This window comes from Polypterus senegalus, chromosome 8 (genome assembly GCF_016835505.1).
Source record: "Polypterus senegalus isolate Bchr_013 chromosome 8, ASM1683550v1, whole genome shotgun sequence".
NCBI classification, from domain to species: Eukaryota; Metazoa; Chordata; class Cladistia; order Polypteriformes; family Polypteridae; genus Polypterus; species Polypterus senegalus.
In genome coordinates, this window is record NC_053161.1 from 35620342 (window position 1) to 35645549 (window position 25208).

Below are 25208 nucleotides of genomic sequence, written 5' to 3' on the forward strand. Positions count from 1 at the left end.
CCAAGCCCTTACATGTTTACCCAAGCGCTCAACCACTTCATTTTATTTTTTACAGTTCCCCTAAACAAACCTGAAATTCCAGGTAGTATTGCACAAGCACATTTTTAAAAATGCTGCTTCAAAAACTTGATAAACTAAGTTTACTTTATGACTCTGTTATTTTATTTTATTTATCAATTTAATTTTGTCTACATAACCCCAATCCGCAACCAAGGCATCAGCGGTCCTTGTATTCCCCTTTCTGTGAAGCTGACCAAATCACAACCAAGCAGCAAGCAGTGGTCTAGTTCTGTCCTATCTCTACAGCTGGGCAAACCACCATCAAGTGTTATTCTGTTTACCAACTTTTGAAAATTAACCTCTGAAGACAGGTGTCAAAGCTGAAAGCTCTACAGAGGCCTCTTATCTAGGGGAGCCCTACCCCAAAATCTTGAAGCAAGACTGTACACATCCAACAACACAGGGTAAGGTCTTGTAAATTACAAAAACTGGTGAAAGCCCTGGCCCAAATAACAAAACAATGTTCCTCCACATTCAAAATACTTTATTACTACAGAAAAGGTTCTAACACAAAAAACAAAATGGACCAAAAAACAAACTAAAGGGCAACTAAAACCAAGTCCATAACCCAAAAAGCAAATCCTAAAGTAAGTAAAAGAAATCTAAAATCCAGAAAATTATAGCAAAGGTACTTCCATAAGTTTAAAAAATCCAAAAAGCAGGTTAGAGTCGAAGATGTTATGTGTAGCCCAGGTGCAAAGATTTTTTTTTCAATTCCATTTTATCTCTTTTTGAATTGTGTTTTATCGTTTATATATTATTGTTAATGTTAGTTATGTTTATTATTTGTATAATTATTTAATTTCTTGCCTGTCAATATTACTATTTAGTTTCTAGGTTGGAGAGCATGTTCTATTTTGTTCCTTGTGTTTTGTGGGTGGTTCCTCAAGAGGCAGGGCCATCTGTCAATCTCGCGTGAAGGGCTGCTCCCAGCCATATAAAGGCTCATGGGAGTTGCTGTCCCTCGTTGTACATTGTATGTGCTTGGTGGTTGGTGAATGTTTCCTTGTATTTACCAGCTTTTTGACTATTTTGCTTCGGATGTTGGGATTCTGATTTCTGGATAATGATTTGGGAATGTTTGCTTAGGATAATCAATAACAATATATAAAATAATACTAAAATATAATAAAAAGATTAAATAAAAATAAAACATACACACCCTTCCTGTTACATAACACCCAGACGATGTCTCCCTTGTTTCTGTTTTGTTTGTGCAAACAGTCAATCCACAATCTACATTGCAAAATTGTAATGTTCATGCCTGGACAAACTTGTTAAGAAGGCAGGCTCTATTGTAGGAGTAAAGTTGGACAGTTTAACATCTGTGGCAGAGCGACGGGCATTAAGCAAACTCCTGTCAATCATGAATAATCCACTGCATCCACTTAACAGTGTCATCTCCAGGCAGAGGAGTAGCTTCAGTGACAGACTTTTGTCACTGTCCTGCTCCACTGACAGACTAAAGAGATTGTTCCTCCCCCACACTATGCGACTCTTCAATTCCACCCGGGGGAGTAAATGCTAACATTATTCTGCTTTTACATGCATTTTTATTACCATTTAATTTTATATTGGTTTTCTTTTGTATCAGTATACTGCTGCTGGATTATGTGAATTTCCCCTTGGGATTAATAAAGTATCTATCTATCTATCTATCTATCTATGTTAATTTACATTAGAAAGTGTGAAAAAGAAAACAAAGTTCCCCTGTATACACTTGTAAAGATTAATGCAACAATATAAGAATTATTTGAACACTGGAGAGTTACCATGTAGCTGAAGACCTCATCATTTTTGTCTTGTGTGTCCAGCCTATAATCACATGGTTTCTTACTCTTGACAGCGCTGCATGGAAGCTGTTTGTTCTGCGTGATGACTTGAGGTCAGTTATTACTAGGTTAGCATAACTGTGACATATCAGTTTTACTACACAGTATGTAGATCTATGATAAAATAGTTCGGAATTACATTAATAGACAATGTAAATAATCTAATTTTCTTGTAGTTTTTCGGTAACACTTTACATTAAGTGTCCATGATTACACTGTAACTACTATGTAATTACCTGTATAAGTACAGTGTAACTATGAGTTATTACTTCATACTTACTGTGTAATACAAAGTAACATTATAGTTAATTACTCAGTTGTCATTGTTATTCCACAGTTTATATAATTACAATGTAACAATTTATCACTGATCCAAAAACATGTGTATTTACATAGTTACGTTGTATCTGTATTTTCAAAATGTAATAAAAACATCAGGGTATGTAACTACAACCACAGTATGTAACAGATGTTCCATGGTCTGGGCAATTGTAACGGAGAATTGCAGTGATAATTGCATAGGTTTTCGATGATATTTCAAGATCTGTTTTAAATGGTGAAAACACCTTTGCTAATGCTTGTGTCTCACAGATCCATTATCCTGAGATGGAATTCTGTCTGGAGGCGCCAGCAGACCCCCGTGACCCTATGTTAGGATATAGCGTGTTGGATAATGGATGGATGGATATTTGTGTAAAATTTGTACATTATACCCATGTGTCCCTATGTCTTCTTCATGGGTTTTACTGCCACATCCCAGGGACATATAGGTTGGGTTACATGGCCATATGTGCAAGAGCATGAGTGCTGGTATGTTTGTCAGTGGGCCTTGTAATGGGATGGCTCCTCATCCTGGGCTGTTTCCTGCCTTGTGCCTGGTGATGCTTGGAATGGCTCTGCGATCCTTTGTAACTTGATTGAATGATGCAAGTTTGGCAGTATTATGTTAAGGATGGGTATAATAATAGCCCAAAAAATTCAACAATAAATAGTGTAACACAACTATAAGAATGTGACAAATGCTTGTTTAAGCAAAACATGTCAAGGACGTGCCCCTCTATATTTTGGGAAAAAGCGTTAACCATTTTGCAAAGGTGTTTTCACCATTTGGAAAAGATCTTGAAATATCATTGAAAACTTGTGCAGTTATCACTGCAATTCTCCATTACAATTTCCCAGACCATGGAACATCTGTTGCATAGTTGTAGTTACATACCCTGATGTTTTTATTACATTTTGAAAGTACAGATACAATGTAACTACGTAAGTACACTTGTTTTTGGAACAGTGATAAATTGTTTCATTGTAATTATATAAACTGTGGAATAACAATGACAACTGAGTAATTAGCTATATTGTTACTTTGTATTACACAGTAAGTATGGAGTAATAAGTCATAGTTACACTGTACTTATACAGGTAATTACATAATAGTTACAGTGTAATTATGGACACTTAATGTAAAATGTTACCAGTTTTTCTTAGCACTTATTGCTCAGTTAGCAAAAAAATAATTAACCTGTGTATCTATGTGTAACAGCCTGGGCTCATTTGTGTACTTTAAGCAGCCAAAACCCCACAATGACAGGTCCAAGAGTTATGGACAATCTGGACTTTTGGGTACTTATCCTCCATTTCTGTGTCACTCAGGAGCTTTTCAGTTCACCACTTGCCTGCTACACAGAACACCACTTTAGTAATCTTGCAGGGCCAGGCATGATTGCCAAAACAAAAATATATGTTTGGGGCCAACTCGCTAAATGTGTATTTGGAAATCCATAATGGAAAAGGCAATGCCCATAGGGTTTCCTCTTAAAAAACTTGCCTCCATTTTCCTCCAGTCATTTCACTTGAAATGTTCTGGCCTGCAATGTCCCATTTCTCCTTATGTGTTACACAAATACCTAAAATAACTATGGAAACACTGAAAGAGAAAAAGAAACTGTACAAAAGATTTGGCTCTTGACAAAAATAGAAAGCTTAAAATTGTTGTTGTTATTAATTCAAAGGTTTAGTAATCTGTGTTAACTAAAGCGTACTCATCTATACATATAAAGGAGAGTTGAGAGTCGGAGAGTTGAGAGTCAAGGCGGGTGGGGGAGTCACGTGATCATCTCCCCTCCCATTCACCTGATTTCATTTACTTCATTTCGCTCCGAGCTGAGCTCCGCAGCTGACGTGGTCTTGCCGTTCTTTTTCCTTAGTGTTTAGTCCTTTCTCCTTTACTGATTTACTGTTTAGTAGACGCGGTACTTACTGAATAGTATTTTTTCCTTTAGTGTTTCTGCTTAGTGTTTCTTAGTGTTTAGTAGACGCGGTGTGACAGTGTACCCGGCGGTGTTGCGGTTTAGTGTTACTTTCTACTTCGTTTTTGTACTTTAGTGTTTAATAATAAATAATAATAATTCATTACATTTATATAGCGCTTTACTCAGTACTCAAAGCGCTAAAATAGTGAGTGATACTTAGCTGACAGCAGTGTAGAAGCAGCACAGCACAACGGAGCCGGTAGGACAGGTGGGTGTGGTAACGTAGGTGAGCGGCGAAAGAAAGCACAGCAGGAGGAGGAAGCAGGATTTGGATGTTCCAATACACAGCCATAAACAGTAACGCTTGGTAATTACAGGTGTGATCGCCCCAGAGCCATAAGCCAGGTTAGTATGAACATCAGATAAGTTCCCGGTCATAGAGTACTGTAGGATGAAACGGGAGCAGATCAGCATAGCGAATATAATCACGGAGACAGATCATCCCGAGGTGCTAGATCGCCAGGTACAAAGAAATGTTCGTAGGTCTCGTCCCGTGATCCACAGACTCCGCTGTTCCCAGTAAAGTGGAGTCCATAAAATCTGCAAATATTAAGCCAAATCCATGCAATTCGAGTCAGCTGTATCCACGAACTATACGTACAATAAAGGAAATAAAACAAGTGTAAGAAAGTGCAAAATTAAGGCGAATTGTGCGAAAAGTGTTGCTAACAGGGAGGAGCGGCAACAACAAGCGTGCACCAGCGTCCCCTCACCTGCTACAATAAAGCAGTTATAATAAAGAAGTTTAGTAGACTTTTACTTTATCTCATTTAGTGTTCTTCATGGCGGTGTTGCCGTTTTTTAGTGTTTGTGTTTAGTGTTATGGAAGGAGTGATCTTACCACTGTAAGATTTTGCAATGAATGAGTTGGTAAATAATGATTATTTATCAACAGATCACATGAGCAAATTCAACGAAATTTTAGCTGCACATACAATTTTCCAACCTCAAGAGGTTTTGCTAATGTGGACTCCTGACATACCTATAATGCCCATTCCACATAATGCAAAACATATTCAAATGTTACCTTCTGCAGCTACTGAACAAGTGACTCACTGGGTGTGTACCTATTATGATGGTGCTGTAATTCATGTCTACGACAGTTTAAACGCTGATAAAAAAATTCAACTTCACCGAAGAGCAGCTTCGTTTCCTTCATGCATTTTCCTTACAAACCTCCCACAGTTTATGAAGACACACAGCAACAATTAATTCATACAGATTCTGGTGTATTCTCAATTGTATTTTCTTGTGTGTATTTCTTTAGGTATTGACCCAAGTGATCAAGTTTTTACTATTTCTTCAATGCGAAATCACTTACAAATAATTTTTGTTACTCGACAACTGCTTCCGTTCACTGTCGAAAGTAGCCGACGGGCGACATCAGTTACAAGTATTCAGTGCGTTCAAAGACCTGTACGAAGTACGGCCACTAACACAGTCACTCAGAAAAGGGGAGATGACTCGGTGCAGGAAATGGGTATTGAAACTACCTTGGAAGACATGCAGTCAACGAGGCGATTAAACGGATCTCAAGAGACGTCTTCTAGGTTGGAAAAAAGCGCTTGGCTGCCAAAACCATATATATTCATATATATACATATATCTATTATCCATATATATATATATACACATATATATATATATATATATATATACACATATATATACATATACACATACAGTATATACAGTATATATATATATACACACACACACACTCACACACATATACATACATAGATACATCTATACTAATAAAAGGCAAAACCCTCACTGACTCACTCATAACTAACTCTCCAACTTTCTGTGTAGGTAGAAGGCTGAAATTTGGCAGGCTCATTCCTTACAGCTTACTTACAAAAGTTAAGCAGTTTTCATTTCGAAATTCTACACGTAACGGTCATAACGGTCGACAATGTCCGCCATGTTACACTTTCTTATTTATGGCCCCATCTTCACGAAATTTGGTAGGCGGCTTCCCTGCGCTAACCGAAACCGATGTACGTACTTATTTCAATGGTATGACACCACTGTCGGCTGCCATATTGAACTTTCCAGCGGTCTTTGTTACTTAATGGGCCCATCTTTAAGAAATTTGGTACGTGAGTTCCCAATGTTAACTGAATCCTACTTATATACAGTACATATATTTGTCCATAGCCTTCAGCTCGGTCCACACTCTGAATCCTCCAGGCACTCCTGACCATAATCTAATTTTGAAGGTTGGGGCACCAATAATGTTACTGAGAAACTTACAGCCACCGAAACTTTGTAATGGCACGAGACTTCAGGTCAAATGCCTGCAAAAGAACCTAATTGAGGCAACTATTTTTACTGGCGGTGGCTAAGGGGAGAGAGTTTTTATTCCTCGCATCCCCGTTATACCCTTTGATCTCCCATTTCAATTCAAACACCTTCAATTTCCAGTAAGGCTCTGCTTCGCGATGAAAATTAATAAGTCTCAGGGACAGACCCTACAAAAGGTTGGCATTGATTTGAGGCAAGATTGCTTTTCACATGGCCAACTATACGTTGCATGCTCAAGAGTAAGCTCAGCGCACAGCTTGGTCATATTACAACCGGTGGGCCGAACTGACAATGTGGTATACAAAGAGGTCCTTAACAAATAATTATTGGTACATTTTCCAGTTTATTATTTAAAATTTTAAAGCAGTACTTCGCCGCTGCGAAGCGCGGGTATTTTGCTAGTTAATTTATATACTTCCATCATTTTGACTATTGCATCCTTACATGGAAGTAAACAGTGTTTAGAGAAGCATTGTGCTCTCTATATATTATCTGTTAAAACACTACACTGATATCCAAGTATGACACATTTCCAATTAGACAGTAATTTTAATTTTTTTTTTATTTTTCATTTTGATCTGCAAACAGGATTGCATCCTCACCAGTGGTTCTCCTTGGTCTTGTCAGGTAAATTAACTATTTTGGGTGTATAGAGTACAGAAATCTATATCTCCTGTGACTTATTTTTATCTTGCTTAATGGGAGTTCTTTACACCTCCTTTTTACTGGGTTTAACAGCATACCATTTAGCTGAAAAGCTCTCTCTAGAGTTTGTCTTTTCCTGAATTTAGTTGCCAAAGTTTTCAGCCTCACATTACTACTGTATATTGTTGCATCTGAGAGAGACTGAGGCCATATACAGTTGTCAGCAATGCTCATGTTTATCAGTAGCCCACTGATGTCTTCTGTTGCCAAACTATAATCTAGCTTTACAGAATGATTTTCATCTTGTAACAGGTTATGTTTATTTTCAACATATGTAATCATGTATCACAATTACACTCTTCACATATGACATACATACTGTATATATGTTCAGCAGGAGTATGTTTAGGATAGTTTTCAGCCATAGCAGGTTTATTCTTTGTAACCTCTGGCTTACTGTCAGTGGACCAGGTTAACGGGAGCTATGTTGCTCCTTGCTGCCCCCCACTTTAAACGTCACTTTCATGAGGCATTGAATTGATTTTGAAATGTGACATTTAGTGAACCATCTAAGTCACAAACACTTTCGGTTGTCTTCAGACGTATGTTTTATACATCTGGCTCTGCAAGACTATCACTTCAGTAAGACAGTTTGAATACAGTCCATATTGGCCGTTTGTTTGGAAGTCAGTAGGGTCTGTCGCTAATTAAATTACTCTGTATCTGTATCAACAAGGTGTTTGTACTTCTACCCAGTGTTGTCTTAATACTGTGATAAAGAGATTAAATGACTTCTGTGAAATAGTATCTAAGGGGTACATGAAACGTGTGAAATGCAGCTTGGTGGTGTTGTGCTTTCCAGCTTCATTCCACATGGCACACCTGAACAAAAATCTTGTCTTTCAGTTCATTTGCATAATAATAAAATCAATCAGCGAAACACCATGCTGTCAGTACAGTACGCATTGCAAATAATTTTAATATAACACACTAGCAAGCAAAGAGGAATCTATACATTAACAAATGCAGTAAAGTTAGCATAATATTTTTTTTTTCTTAACACAAACATAACGTATGCAAAGATATTTATTCTTAATTCATCTTCAAACAGCAGGAGCCTTTATAAAAAATGACCTTATTCTTTGAATGTGATAACCTACAGCTTGCCTTGGCATACATATTTAATCATGACTAAACAAAGAAGCATAGCATTTACATAACGGCTTGCAAAAGAAAGCATGATAAGTGAGAAAAGGGTCTCTAAATGTTTGCTATTCTGACCTTGCTTTAGCACTGTCAGGAACAAATAATTGCATACTTAGATCTGACATGCCCAGGTCCTCGAGTGTGTAGCATGTATTTTAGAGATGCTTGACATCAAGCTATCAGCAGCATGGAAAGCAGGGAATGTCTCAGCTAGTGGCACAATGGTTGGCATCAACCACCCACCTACCAGACATGTACACAAGAGATGAATGCTGAATGAGACTACTGAAAAGCAGTTGGCTTCTGAAGATAATATAACACTAAAGAATAAAGAAGCACAGCCTGCAGCAATGCTTCTCAAGTATTTGATTAAATCTTATGCTGCCTCTATCCCTGTGAAGCAGTTCTCATAATCCTAAAGTCAAAGTTAAAAATTATGTTAACCAAGTGTTTTGCATCTATTTAAATGGCAAATACTGTATTTACTGTGTTCTATTAAGAATATGTATCATTTTCAGTCCATTAGAATTGGAAAATATTCATCCTGAAATCAAATTAATGCAAGGATAGGGAGCCAGTCCACTGCACTAATTCAGTCTAAAGTTGCTAGTTTGGGATGTGAGGGAGAAAGCCCATGTGAAACTGCATAGGGACAGGAAATGTAACCAGGGCAAGCATGTAAACCACAAGTGCCACTTTTTCCTCTTGTGCCAAAACCCAGAGCCCATGCACCCTTCATTGAAGCTGTGGTTTTGTTCTGGACATTGTTCTGTTTTAGCCTGTGTCAGCATGTAGGGAACAAACTGGCAATTGAGGCATTATTAATCTATCTGCCATTTTTCAACACTTCCTTTAGCTGTCAGGATATGGTCCATCTATGAAATACTGGCAATTTGTTCAAAACAGAGTTTCATGCATTCTATCACAGATGACATGCAAACACTTATTGCATTTCAAGCTGAAATTTTGATCATTAATGAAACACAAAATAAATCTGAATATCAAAGGAACAGGAATAAAGGCTAAAAGAAGTGCAATTCAGGTAAAAAAAACAGCAAAAGGTGCAATCAACACTGCATTAACTTCCTTCTTGCCAGGATAAACGGGTTAGGAAGGTGGACCTTAGCTCTAACCTCTCTCTCTCTCTCTCTCTCATTTCTCCTAGGGCACGAAGCAGAAAATGGCCGACAGTGGGGTAACTCGCGTTGAAACCGTAATTGAGGAACTCCAAGCACTTGATGAACAGATTCAGAAACTCCTGTCCCGACGGAAATACCTGAGAAATCTGAAGGCCCGGCTGTTGGATAAACCGTCCTTGCCATCTGGAACCGGCGAAACATCAACCCCGCATTGTGCCAACCTCACCCCGCGTCGTAGGAGCGACGCCGCTGCTGACCTCGGTGGATTTCAGCTATGCAGGCAGGGGTTCAAGGCCAGAGCACCTCCATCGGCACAGGCGAGCATTTTATCTCAGAACCGGTTTGACCCTCTCCGCGTCCCCATTTCGCCTTCAGCACCTGGTGATGTATTAGTAGTAGGTGATTCTATCGTTAGAAACCTTAATGTCGCATGCCCTAATGCAAAATCGTTTGTTTCTTGTTTTCCCGGTGCTCGTGTCCGAGATGTAATGAAACGTGCGCCAGCAGTCTACGAGAAACACAAGGAGAGGGCAGTTGGATCAATCGCCTTGCATGCCGGCGTAAACGATATAAGGCACCGACAATCAGAAATCCTGAAGGCTGACTTCGCAGCTTTGATTAAAGACACGAAGGAGAGGACCCCATCAGCAAAGATCTTCGTTTCGGGTCCACTACCTCTCGTCAGACGATCCAACGAGTACTACAGTCGTCTGCTAGGGTTGAACAACTGGCTACAGGGTTTCTGCAAGAAGAAGGATGTCGGTTTCATCAACAATTGGAATCTCTTTTGGAAAGGCGCGTCTCTTCAAGCGTGATGGCCTGCATCCGAACAGTTTCGCGCCGGGTCCTCTCCGAAAACATATCGAAGGTAATTCGTTTTTCTTGACTATCTATCTCTGCTCTTAACCCCTTCCGAAATAATACTGCTGTGCCAGGACATGATGAATGTTTAATAGAGTCTTCCGTTAAAGTGCACACCATTAATACTGTAATAAGCAATCTCAATGCACGTAGAAAACCTAGGAAATACGGCATAAACTCCAATAATCTAATTAAAATCACTATTTTAGAGGAACAATGTATTAAAACTATAAAACAGATCACAGATTAAACAAAAATACACAGAGCGCTAATAATAATAATTTAGTTCCTATTCCAAATAACAATAACGCACATAGTACTCATCTCTGCACCTCCAAACATTAAATATGGCACTATTAAATGTTAGAGCTTTAACTAACAAAACGTTTTTATCAACGATCTTATTAGTGATAAAAATAGATCTTATTGCACTAAATGAAACATGGCTGAATTCAGATGCGCGCAGTTTTAAATCGAATCTGCCCTCCGGATTACAGTTTTACTCATTCAAACCGCCAGGGAAAAAGGGGGGGCGGATTGGCTAACATTTACTCGAGCCGATTAAAATGTAAAGATGTCAGTTTTGGTAAGTTCAAGTCCTTTGAGTATCTCCGTTGTTATTCATGGAGATTCTCAAGTTCTAGTACTATCCGTGTATAGACCTCCTAAATATAACGCTCGTTTTTGAGGAATTCTCTGACTTAATGTCAATTTTAATTACTAACTATGACACACTCCTAATAGTTGGCGACTTTAATTTTCATATAGATAATCAGTGTGATCTAAAAGTAAAAGAATTTATGAACCTCCTGGATTCTTTTGATTTGAGACAACTCATAAATCAGCCTACACATAAAGCAGGTCATACATTAGACTTAGTGATTACTAAAGGACTGAAAGTTGATATAAAACAGATCATTGATATTGGTCTATCAGACCATTTTCTTCTACTTTTTAATATAGAAATAATGATAAAAACACTCATGAGAAGCATATTGTTAAAAACGCTTCTTTGATTCGCAGCAGCTTTAAAACTTACAAACATTTTAAGCAATCAGTCCGTTTATAGTGCCAGCTATAATAGCGAGGACAATGTAAATAGTAAGGTGGAAAGATTTAATTCTAAAGTGAGAGCTGCTGTTGACATAGTTGCACCTGAAAAGACAGTGAAAAAATCTTCTAGCATTGTTATACCATGGAAGACCCAAAGAGTGTCTGATTTAAAGAGAACATGCCGTAGAGCTGAGCGTCAATGGAGGAAGACTAAACTTACTATCCACCACGAAATATTAAAAGTCAAAATAACAGAATACAATAACACTGTCCGTCTTGAGAGACGCTGCTATTTCTCAAGATTATAAATAACAATGCTAGTAATCCCAGAGTCTTATTTTCAACAATTGATCGCCTACTAAACCCAGGTAGCTCAAAGGAATGCCTCCTAAGTGCTTCCAGTGAAACCTGTGAGGCTGTCGCTGTATTTTCAATCAAAAATTAATGATATTAGAAATAACATAGTATATCTCCCCAACACTAAGGATCCCCTAAACCCCAACATCCTGTTATAAACAAATTAAACTCTTTCACTAGGATAGATTTACCTGATTTAAAGAAAATAATATCTCAATTAAAACCCTCCACCTGCGTCCTTGACCCGATACCAACAAGGTTTTTCAAAGAAGTATCAGGCGTGCTAATTGATAATGTTCTTGACATAGTAAATTCGTCACTAGATACTGGGGTCTTCCCAGACTGTCTTAAGACTGCTGTAGTTAAACCCCTACTTAAGAAACATAATCTTGACCCTCAGCTCTTGAAAATTTTAGACCCATCTCTAACCTGCCTTCTTAAGTAAAGTTCTGAGAAGGCAGTCATTATGCAGTTAAATGACCACCTAAATAAACATGCTATTCTTGATAAATTTCAGTCAGGTTTTAGAACAAATCACAGCACAGAAACTGCACTCGTTAAAGTAGTAAATGACTTGCGGGTAAATGCAGACAGAGGCCATTTATCTGTTCTCATCCTCTTAGATCTGAGTGCTGCATTTGACACCATTGATCACAACATTCTTAGAAATCGCCTTAGTCAATGGGTGGGCCTCTCTGGCAGTGTCTTAAATTGGTTTGAATCCTACCTGACAGGGAGAAAATATTTTGTTAGTTGTGGGAATTACAACTCAAGACACATGATATCCAATATGGTGTTCCACAAGGCTCTATCCTGGGTCCGCTGTTATTCTCAATCTACATGCTTCCGTTAGGTCAGATTATCTCAGGGCACAACGTGAGCTACCACAGCTATGCTGATGACACACAGCTGTACTTATCAATAGCACCTGATGACCCGATTCTATTGATTCACTAACACAATGTCTGACTAGTATCTCAGAATGGATGAATAGTAATTTTCTCAAGTTAAATAAAGAAAACTGAAATTTTAGTGATCAGCAATAATGGATACAATGAGGCTATTAGAAATAAACTGGATACATTAGGATTAAAAGTCAAGACGGAGGTAAAAAGCTTAGGGGTGATTGTTGACTGTAATCTGAATTTTAAATCACATATTAATCAGATCATTAGGACAGCATTTTTCACTTAAGAAACATAAGTAAAGTTAGACCTCTTATATCACTGAAAGATGCTGAGAAATTAGTTCACGCGCTTGTTTTCAGTCGACTAGATTACTGTAACGCACTCCTCTCAGGACTACCCAAAAAGATATAAATCGTTTGCAACTAGTGCAGAATGCAGCTGCTAGAATCCTAACTAGGAAAAGAAAATCAGAACACATTTCTCCAGTTTTGATGTCACTACACTGGTTACCTGTGTCATTCAGAATTGACTTTAAAATTCTGCTTATGGTTTATAAAGCCTTAAATAATCTCGCCCCATCTTATATATCGGAATGTCTGACACCTTATATTCCAAATCGTAACCTCAGATCCTCAAATGAGTGTCTCCTTAGAATTCCAAGAACAAAACTTAAAAGAAGTGGTGAGGCGGCCTTCTGCTGTTATGCACCTAAAATCTGGAATAGCCTGCCAATAGGAATTCGCCAGGCTGATACAGTAGAGCACTTTAAAACACTGCTGAAAACACATTACTTTAACATGGCCTTTTATAACTTCATTTTAATCTTAATTTAACTTAATCCTGATACTCTGTATGTTCAATTCATCATAATAACTATTCATGGTGGCTCTAAAATCGGTACTGACCCCTACTCTCTTTTCTGTTTCTTTTTCCGGTTTCTTTGTGGTGGTGGCCTGCGCCACCTCCACCTACTCAAAGCTTCATGATGCTCCAACAATGATGGACGGATTAAAAGGAAGAAGTCTACGTGACCATCATCATCATCAAGCCCTTCCGTGAGAACCCTAAATCCAAAGAGGACTGTTTCATTTATGTTAGGTAGAATGCCCAGAGGGACTGGGCGGTCTCATGGTCTGGAATCCCTACAGATTTTATTTTTCTCCAGCCGTCTGGAGTTTTTGTTTTTCTGTCCCCTGGCCATTGAACCTTACTCTTATTCGATGTTAATGTTGATTTATTTTGTTTTATAATTGTGTCTTTCATTTTTCTATTCTTTAATATGTAAAGCACTTTGAGCTACTGTTTGTATGAAAATGTGCTATATAAATAAATAAATAAATGTTGTTGTTGTTCTTATTTTTTAAGTAGTGTAATATACCTGGACATGGTAAGGGGTTATAGATTAACTTGGGTACCTTGTTTAATGCAACAAAAAAGACAAATGAAAAAGTGCAAACAAGCCTCTCCGTTAGGCTACTTAATATTCATTTCGCTTGAGAAAGTCACGCTCCTCTGTGGTGCTCCACCCTTTTTGGATGCAGGTTCCCTAATGAAACCAAACTTTTGGTGTTGTAGGAAGTGGAAGATGGTTGACCGTCAGCTACAACATGTTTATGATGAACTTGGGGCCCTTGAGAGTCAGACTCTGCAACTCCTTGCCTGACAGATGCATCTCAGGGATCTGAAAGCTCACCTGCAAAAAGAGACCTCCTCAGCAACTGAGATCAAGGCAACTCATCTCCATGCGGCGATAGCAACTCTGTACCATGCTGCCTGGTCTCTAGGCCAAGTGAGTTTTATCCCCACTCCTAGCTGGCACGATGATGATGGAACCTGGCTGTTTCAGTGTTGCAGGTGGGGGCTGAAGGCCAGATCACCTACATTGGCTCAGATAATCTTTGAAATCCACAACTGCTTTGACCCTCTCTGAACCCCCATAGTGCTGGCAGACCTTGGTGATATAGTTGTTATTATCGATTCAATTGCATGAAACCACTATGTTTCAAGCCCTAAACAGATTTTTTTGTTTCTTGTTTTCCCTATGCTTGTGTTTAAAACATTACAAGAAGAGTGGCAACAGCCTTTGAGAAGCACCAAAACAGGGCTGTTGGAACTGTTGCATTCCTTACAGGCATAAATGACATTCACTAACGACAGTCGGAGGTTCTAAAGGCGGACTTCACAGCATGAAAGAGATGACCCTGTGCTGCGAGAATCATCATTTCAGTTCCTCTGCCATTAGTTAGAAGGTCAAATGAAGTCAACAGCTGACTACTGTCCTTGAACAACTGGTTGAGCAGATTCTGCAAAAGATGAAACATCGACTTTGTGGACAACCGGGATCTCTTCTGGAAAAGGCCGTGTTTCTTCATACGAGATAGTCTGCATTCATCACTTTAAAACTGGATGGCGTGGAGTCAGGTGCCCATTCAGGGGCATCTTCTCAGTGTTGCTGGAGAAAAATGGAAAGACATGGCTAGCAACTGCGTCCCCTCTCACCCTGAGATGGTACTACATGCCTTAGAGGATCCCATAGGAAGATCCACAGACACACATCTGTAAGAACACGTACACCTATGTACCTTCAGTACTGACACAAACCATTTCTTTTATGTCATTTATAACTAATTCTGTGATGGTGTCCTGTCCATGAATGTTTATTGTTTTGCACCCATGGCTAAGACTACAGCTTCCCACATCACTGGATAAGTGAATTGAAAATAAGTGGATGGATGGAAATTTATTATAGGCTAATGCCCTTTGTGATTTTAAATTGAGTCATCTCTATTTAAACTTGCTAGTTACCACCATGTTTATAGTGTTCAACTATAATCTTTCATACTCTGGTTTTGAAAACAACTTTTGATTAAAAATGATTCACAGATTCTTTCAAATTTAGAGGCAAAACTGGTGGAGGTTATGGACATATTTTTTTAAAATAATTTTTAATATACAAGTTCCTCTCATTTATTACGGTCTGAAATCAACTGCTGTATTAAACACCCAAGGCCTTTCAACTGATTTAAGGACTTTCTTTAAAAGAATTTCAAACGTCAAAGCAGACTACCTCAATTGAACGTAACACAGAATCTTTCAGGGCATATTGCTTCAAAATTGAGAACATTTTTAGTCTCTGGTGCATATTAATATATTAGAAACAGGCAAGCAAATTCAACTTGGAATTCAAATAAAATTAACATATTACTCATTCATCCATCCATTTACTAAACTACATCTCCATTTCTGAATTATAGGAATAAAATATTTTATGTTCATAAGGTTGATATGTAGAAGTTAAATATAAACAGTATTTAAAACAAAGTGTTGTATTCATACTTTGATTGAACACAGAAGGAAACAACTGAACGAAAAAAGAATTTATTATTTAGGATATAATTCAAATAGCTATAACTATGTAAGTGCTCATGCAATGTGTTAACAAATTATTAATACCAAAATTAGCTCCTCCATTAGACTACCAGACACAGAAAGCAATCTTGAAAACACAACGTCATTAAAACTAATTATTCAGATGGCAAATAAACATATATTTGAAACACCATAACACTTTTAATTCCAACTGTCTGTAACAAAGAAACCTTAATTTCTATTGATGTACAATATGTTTCTAAATTATCTATCAAACTTTATATAATGCCCTTTCCAGAACACTGCCACATGGCAAGAGTGCACTTTAAAGAAACAATATAAAACAGAAGACCATTCAATTCATGATTAATTACAACAAAAAAAAATTAGAAGACTCTAGGTGCAGTCAGTGGCCACTTTGTTCTGTATAACTGCTTAGTTATGAATAAGGCCGGCTTCTTCAAACATCCGTAAGTGTTATCTAGGCTGAAGTTCTCATCCCAAAGCTCTCAAGGGCTTTAAGAAGACAGATCCATTCAAGCCAACAGAAAGGCAATAGATACACAAATAATAGCAATTTACAACAATGGTGTGTAGAAGCACAGCTGTGAATGCACAAGGTGTAACCTTGTGAAGAAGATGTTCCACAGCTGCAGAAGTTCACATGGGGTCCCACTCCTTTCGGCTAAGAACAAGAAAATCTGGTTACAGTAGGTACAGTTAGGTCCATAAGTATTTAGACATTGATGCAATTTTTGTAATTGTCTCTTTGTATAGAACCACAATGCATTTGAAATTAAGCAATTAAGATGTGACAGAAGTATAGACTTTCAAGTACATTAAGTGCAAGTGCATTAAGCTTTCAGAAATTACAGCCATTTTTCACAGAATCCCTCCATTTTCAGACACTCAAATATAATTGGCCATAATAATATAAAATATATACCTGGATAAAAATACTTACAGACTTAACTGTAAATGCTTGCCAAAACTGGGCAAATGATGATTACAAAATATTGGTCTGATGATTGTCAGTTTCTGCAAAGACATGCACATGGAAGCTCAGAATTTGGTGTAAGCGACATGTGTCAATGGTATAGACTGGTGGAGATAGCATAATGGTGCTGGTAATATTTACTTGGCATATATTGGGTTTCTTAATAACAATCGAGTATAATCTGAATGCCACAGCGCACCGCAAGCATCATTGCTAGTCGTGTATATCTCTTTCTGGTCATAATCTGCTTTTTTTGATACACATTCCTCCAGCAGGATAATGTGCCATGTCACAAAACACACCATCTCAAACTGGTATCTTGAAAGTGACAGCCATATCAGTTTACTCAAAATGGCCTATACAGTCTGCAGATGGTGAGAGGCAGAACAGGGCTTTTGCAGCTGAATGTGTGAGTGAAAAAACTGCAGGAACTACATGGTGGTGTAGAGTCAGCATGAGACAAAATCCCTGATGTATCCAGCACCTAATGAAAGTCATGCCTTAAAGAGATCAGCCAGTTCTGAAAGGGAAACCTACCTTTTAGTAGATGAGTGTTCCCAGTGACCATTGAGTGTTTGTGTAAAAGATAGGTTCATATATTTACTATTAGGAGTTAAATTAGAGAATAAAATTATATTGCATTTACAATATCAACATGCAAAAGATTTCCAGCGTATATTTAGACACAAAAAAAACACAAGGGTAGTTAAACACTCTGCGGTGGGGTGGCGCCCTTCCTGGGGTTTGTTTCAAGCCTTGCGCCCTGTAGTTAGGATATAGGATACAGCGGTTTGAATAATGGATGGATAGTTAAACACTGGTGTTTAGCAAACTGTAAAATAAATTATTTTAATCTACCTGGGTCCCACTCAAATGACCTCATGGGGTCAACTTTTAAATCATATCTAATTTTTATATACTGTATTATACTCAACTGCTAAGCAGGCTGGATGAGTACTAACAAAAACGCTAGGATTATACACTGAGAAGTACAGTAGCATGCACAAAAGGTATAAAGATGGGCCATTGATTTCATAAATGGGATTGAGGCTATACAGTTGGACTGCTCTGAGGTATCCACATAATATTAGACACTTTCTTCAGAAGTAGCAGGTGTGGTAGTATTGTGAAGAGTAGAGTGAATGCTTTACTAACTAAGGTGTCAGCCTGAAAACTGTGAAGCACACCACTTATTACGAATGTGTTGTGAACTGAATATAAGCAGCGCTAAGTAGTGAAAATGCAAACAATTTAATGAGGAAATGTACTATACCATCAGTGAAGAAGAAATAGTAAAACAACCAAAACTAAAAGATAATATATTAGATAGACTAACACATATTTAATTTTTATGCCTATTTGGGGGCATAATTTTTCCTCTATTATGAGTCTAAAGTCTTAAAAAACAAAAGAGAAATAGTTATGATTAATTCTCATTTGGGCCCCTCTATTATATGTTTGTTTAATTTTTGGATTTTTTGAAAAATTTTCTTATATAGTTTGTTTTATTGTTTTGACAGTGATGTAACGACAGTGCCATTATAGAGCATGCCCACTTTGTTAAGTTGTTTATCACTTCTATGCTGTTGCCAGCCATGTGATGAAGAGATCATCTTGTAAAAGATGACAACAATTAGTTATTTGTGTACTGGATCAAAGAGAAACTCACCACAAAGATTAGCCTTAAACCAATCTCACATCATGTAACTTCTAGTCATTGGCTATGTCAAAATTGACAACTACAGTTGCCACTCTCGTTGCTGGACCATGACAGTTTACATAACTGAAAATCGCTGGGCATCTCCCAAGTAACAGCTGTGTCCTAACCTTTCAGCACAGCCAAGCTCACCCCTTTTTGTGACAGCCAATAATATACTGCCTGATGTAGGTGGCTTTGTACAAAGCATTAACAGGTACGTTTAATTCAGTTGCAATCTCTGTCCATTTTTTTTTCTTTTTTCCATTCTGTCATGGTATGTAAAACATGAGATATCAGACAAACAAGCTTCTCTTATGATTGCGAGGTCTAAAGCATTATATGCTGTACATTGTAGTTCTGCATGAGCATTCATTGGTTGTCAGGCTCATTGTGCCTATCTATACAATTAAAGACAAAGTCAAATGTTTCATTTTGTCATTAGCTGGAGTGAGTCACTTGCCCAGCTTCATTAGACTGAGCCACTGACTGCCTTTGAAACCCTAAGATTATATAAACGAAGTCTATGGCTAATAAAACCTGGAAATGTCATCAAATGTGACATGACTTTTAGTTACCTAAAGGATCCTTAATTGGTCTGAGGGCATTTTTTCTTGAATTATTTTGACTATGATTTCTGGTTTTGTATTTTGTCTTAGTTTGGTTAGTTCTTTTTGTTTTTTTGACTCCAGCCTGTTATCTGACAATACTTTTGCCTGCTCTTCAGTTTTTTTTCTATTTCTTGGTCTCTTAATAAACAATTTAAACATTGCCTACCTGGTGTTCATAAGAGTGAAGCCTGGCACTCTCAAAGTACAGGAAATAAGTACCAAGTTCATTCATTAATGCCCTCCATGCTGAGCACCTTAATATATATACATATATACAGGTATATATATTGTGAGGGATTGCCAGCCGTGTATCCCAGCCAACAACCCCAAACCGCCAGATGGAGCCATCCCTGCAACATGGAAGGGCCCCGAATTCCAGTAGGGCATCATAGAACTTGGAGTTTTTCACCACAGCCATGCTGGATACCATGGGGGCCACCGGAGGATGCTGCAGGGAGGCCCAGGGACTTATAGCCTGGAAGTATTTCACAATCGCGGAAACGGAAGGAATGATATACTTCCGGACTGAAGAAAAGAGATTACCCGACCCGAAAGTGTTGGATAATCACATGGACTGAGGGCTCAGAAACACTTCCGGGTCGAGGAGTATAAAGGACTGTGGGAGATCCCAGACAGACGAGCTGAGTTGGGAGGCAGGGTGGCTGAGCGTCTGGAAGAGGAGGATTGTGATTTTGGAGTATTGTTTATTGAGAATTGTGGAGAGGTGTGTGCTTTGTGCACTTATTTATAATAATAAATCAATTATTTGGACTTTTATCTGGTGTCTGACGTGTGGTCTGAGGGTACAAGGGTGCGAGGAAAGCCCTAATCTGTCACAATATACAGTATATTGTCACGCTTGGGTCACAGATTTGCACAGAGACACAGGTGGTTGTAGAAAACAGGAATTTTATTCAAACACTGCAAACAAACATTTGTTTCTTTTTTCAAAAGCTTAAACATGCTCTATGACCAGTGAGAGATGACAGTTCCGCTAGGAGCAGAGAATGTCAGAGAGAAAGAGAGATAAAAGCAAACAATTAATTCCAAAACTGACAGGTGCTGCATAAGGCTTTTAAGTTAGCAGAGTATCGTGCGAGGCTTGTATTCAGCGATATAGCGCAAGTGAGAAGGTAAGGACCAATGTGAGGGTAGTCTGTGTTTCAGGGGATGGGGTTTTCCCAGGGGCGTCTGTATCTTCTTGGGGTGCGATCAGCCCTCCAGCTCACAATATATATATATATATATATATATATATATATATATATATATATATATATATATATATATATACTGTATATATTTACACACACGTGCAAATGGGAGGCGACTAAAGGGCTTGAATAACGACAATTCCACATCAGTCCAAGGGGTGGCGAGGTGCACTGACTTTCTCTCTCAGTCCTCTGCATTTATGGGAAATCTCACAGGGTTTCGGTGGCCATGAAGATGTCACATCTGGTTCTGGCGCCCCCACAACGGCATTACGTTTGGTCACGATGACATCACTTACGATCTTGGCTTTTAAAGCTGCCATCTTTATGTATTCAAAGGAGTTCTGTTTTGGACTTGAACCTGAACACAACTCAACAAAATGTACCCATTTTGGAGCCAGGGCATATTATACGGGTGGCTGCCCCAAACCTTTTTGATGTCTCGTGCCAATTCTTGTCACTATATGTATATATTGTATATATGTATGTGTGTATGTATATGTATATATATATATATATATATATATAATCTTAAGAATGAATATCTATATTTTAATTTCTTTAAGGAATTTAAATGGCAAGCTATTTATTTTTCTATAAAATGTAATTAAGATAAGTATTAAAAGCAGTAGTCCCAGTCTCTCAAAGATAATTGATGAAAATGTGTGTCCACTGCATGTACTTTATTATTAATTAAGTCCTGTCTCAGGCAACTGTTGCAATTATAGCGTTATGGCTAGACAGTGCCCAACCCGGGAAAGTGATTTTCTATAAAGTCCTCTTTTATTTTTCCTTTAAATCTGTGTTTGTTCAGGGCTTTGATTTTTTTTTTTTTTTCTCCCCATGGGAATTTAGTACAGCAAGTCAGATGTACCATAGATCAGCAGTGCCTTAACAGAGCTTAAAAATAATTGGAATGGTATCTCAGGGAGACAAATCAGCTGGTTTTTTACGGTTTTAAGTGCCATTGATAAAGTTTTTTTGTGATAAAGATTTGCTGTGAGGTGACATGTTTGTTCCTGTGTGTGATGTCTTTTGTTTTCTTGTTCATTTACCAGCTTCAAAACACAGCTTGATGTGTCATGTGGTGGGCGCCTACCCATGTTGATGAGTGGCTAACCCACCTGCAGTGGGTGCGGGCCCTCTGTATTTAATCGTTCAAGAACAGAATTGGACAGAATCAGACTCATTTTTAAGTACTAACAGTAAACCACCAGTATTGACCCTTAAAAAACTGGTGACATTGTCTAGGCAGCAACGAAGAGTGGCAAGGACACCCCTGAGAGACTCCTGTCCAGGCAAGGTGACAGAAAAATGAGACAGTGCTCCTCTTAAATGGACAATGCATTCAGTCCATAAGGATCAAATGGACAATACAACTGGTCCATAAAGGTCTCATTCATACTTACATTTCAAAAAGGCATTTTCTAAAAATGGCATGTCAAAGCAAAATGCACTGTATGTAATGTAATATAATGAAAATGTGGCAGCAAAGGAATAACAACATTAATTATCCAAAAAACAATTACATTTAAGATTTAACCAGACATGTTGCAATGGCACCATCATATTAATATCTTCCTCTACTTCATACAGCAAAAGTATCAAAACTGAAATCATGTCAACTGATGTGTAGTTTTTAATGCAAAGTACTCTCAGCTAATTCTTCATAATAAGACAAACTCTCCCCTTACACTTCTCTCACTTAGCATCCATGATCTCAGACTTGAAATTCCTATTTGGTACAGGAAAGTGAGATTTGCATTAAAAATTGTATTTTCTATTACAAAAGCGGAACCTGACTGAACCAAATGTAACCAGCAAAGGGATCTTATAGGAAAGAAACACATTATTGTTAAGAGTTTCTGAGAAAATTTGTGTTGTGGTCATTTTTTATTAACATTTTAGAGGTCCAAATAGAATCAGCTGTTAATTTAATCTCAGATTATCTGCCCTTTATATTTTATTTAGACAGGCAAGGATAGCCTATATCCATTATTTGTGCTTCTTCAGCTTTAACTTTCAGTTAGTTTGGAACTTTTGAAATGCACTTGTTGTACTACTGTTGGTGTAGTAAGAAAGTGAGATTGACTTCTTGATCTTGTGTGACTGCACTATTTTTTATTTTGTATGTTTTTTTTTTTCTTATACTTAATCGGGCTCATAATGAAGACACTTTAAATTATTCTGGCCCAAATTATATTAAGAGACCACAAAATCAAAAAAAGCAAGGCTCCTGTTTGTGCACGTCTGCAAGCACTCCAAAAAACTAAAAGCATTCTTGTTTCTCATCTTTAATGTATGTAATACAAATGTGTAAATATATTATGCTGAACTGTAATAACATTTCAGAAGTAAATGTTATTTCCCACCTTTCTTTAATTTTTAAATGTAGCTTTTTAAACAATCATTCAAAATGTAAACACAATACAATACCAGAGAGAAAATAAAATAACCAACAAAAGAAAAAGGAACAGTTTCCGCTTGCACACTTCCCTAGCCACACCTACACAATAAAATGATCTGTCAAAGAAGAGAGTGTTGAATGCTGTGTATACACAAGACAACCTTCATTACACAGTATGCTGTGCGTGCACGTATGGATTAAATCTCATATAAAACTTACCCTATTTAAATATTTCCCTTCTTTACTGTATATAATCAGCGTTCACTGCACATGCTTCAGTCCAGTTTGCCTTGTGATTCGCATTGTACTGCTGTCACAAAGAAGGCAGAAGTCACAGACAGTCAGCCCCATTGTCTGCAAAAGTTTATTGGCACTTATGTTGAAATGTTAACAAACAAAAGCACAAGAAATGAACTGCCATGTTCTATTGGTACATTTCCTCCTCACCGTTATGTACTAAATTCACGAGGTGGCAGCAGCTTTGAGAGGAACTTGGAATCAGGAGATGCTTCTAAATCAAAACGTCAAATCAAGTATCAGAACCAACTAAAAGTTAAGCTAATAATGTGGGAAAAGTTTGATAACTGAAAATAAAAAAGTACATGTAACCAGGGCCAAAAACATAAAATTGCCAGTTGTAGTCAAAAATCGGGGAAGAAATATTGTAACTAGGAATTCAAAAACAGCAAAGAATGAACACAAATGTCTTTTGGGTTGAATTCAATCAAGTGCAACCAGAAAGTGCCAACAGAACTTTTATACTTTTGACCCAGAAATGTTACATGACACACACTTCTGGTGGACCTTGCCTAGTAACAGCATAGCACCCATCCACAAATACTTCTGAAAATGTCAGTGCAGGAAAGTGCTATGTATGTTCAACCTAGTTAAAAATGTATCAAGCACCAAAATTAATATGATCTTGAGATTTTTTGACCTCTAAAACCCTAAAATAAGGACAGATCAATGGGGAGCATATGCTGGCATTAGCCAACCTAACAAAATTATGTGCCACCTTATTTGCCCCCTCCCATGTAAATATAATATAAATCACAAAAATTGTAATTAATAACTAAGTTTCATAAAACTTCTTTTGACATAGAGCATGTCCTGCCCTCAGCCTTCTATGTAAATTTTCTCCTTCAGAAGACAATGGTTTGTTAAATGCAACACTTGTGTCTCCTCATTTTTTTTTTTTTTGCTGCTACAAATTTAACAGGGTGCAGTTTACAAGACAGAGATCAATTGTCTCAAATGAAAGAATGGCGTAATGTTAAAAATAATTGCTAAATTCTTTCCTTTTCCTCAGGGTCTTTGTGGTGTGTGTGATTTGCAACCAGGTGCTTAGCTGAAGTTAACATTATAGAAGTGGTATAATCAAAAAAGAACTAAATCACTGCATAATTAAGACCAGTCCCATGTTATATTACTTTTTACATGTTTTATGTTTACAGCATTTTATACGTTATTCTATTTATTATTTTTCTTGATTTATCCACCTGGTTTGAGGACTTTATTTTACCCTAATACTTACAACTATTTGTCATTGAACACTGCATTTTCGATACATTTGCTCTTGTTGGGCTCAATATATATGTATATTGTGAGAGCTAGCCCGAATACTATCAGACAGACACCGCCAGTTCTATAAAACACACGTTTATTTACAGTTCAATCCTCGCACACTCACAGTGCCCCACACAAAATCACCCTTACATAGGCCTTTAAACATCTGTGGGCTGCCTTTCTTCCTCTCTCTGGGGCTTTGTCCTCCTCCTAGCCCCGACTCTGGCTCCTTGACTGTAGGAAGGCGGCCCCTTTTATTCTCACCCAGATGTGCTCCAGGTGCTCCCAGACATCCTTCCGGTGGCACTTTCTGGTGTGGCAGAAGTGCCGCATGAGCACACGGAAGCACTCCGAGCATCCCTTTAACCTCCTCCGCCAGCACTCCCAGGTGTGGTGGAAGTGCAGACATCCTGGGCTCTATGAAGCTTGGGGCACCTCCTGGCGATGGCCATGGACCCCAATGGGTTTGAGCCTCCATGCTCTGCTCCCGTGGTCCCCACACTAACCAAGGTGGTTGCCCCCTCATGGCCCGGGGAATGTACAGTCCGCCTCCTGGTCCTTCCAGGCGTCCCGGCTGGGTCTGACCCCCAGCCACCTGTGACAATATATATTGAAAAGTCGAGTTTAACAATGATTTCCAAACTTTATAAACACATTCCCTGTGACAT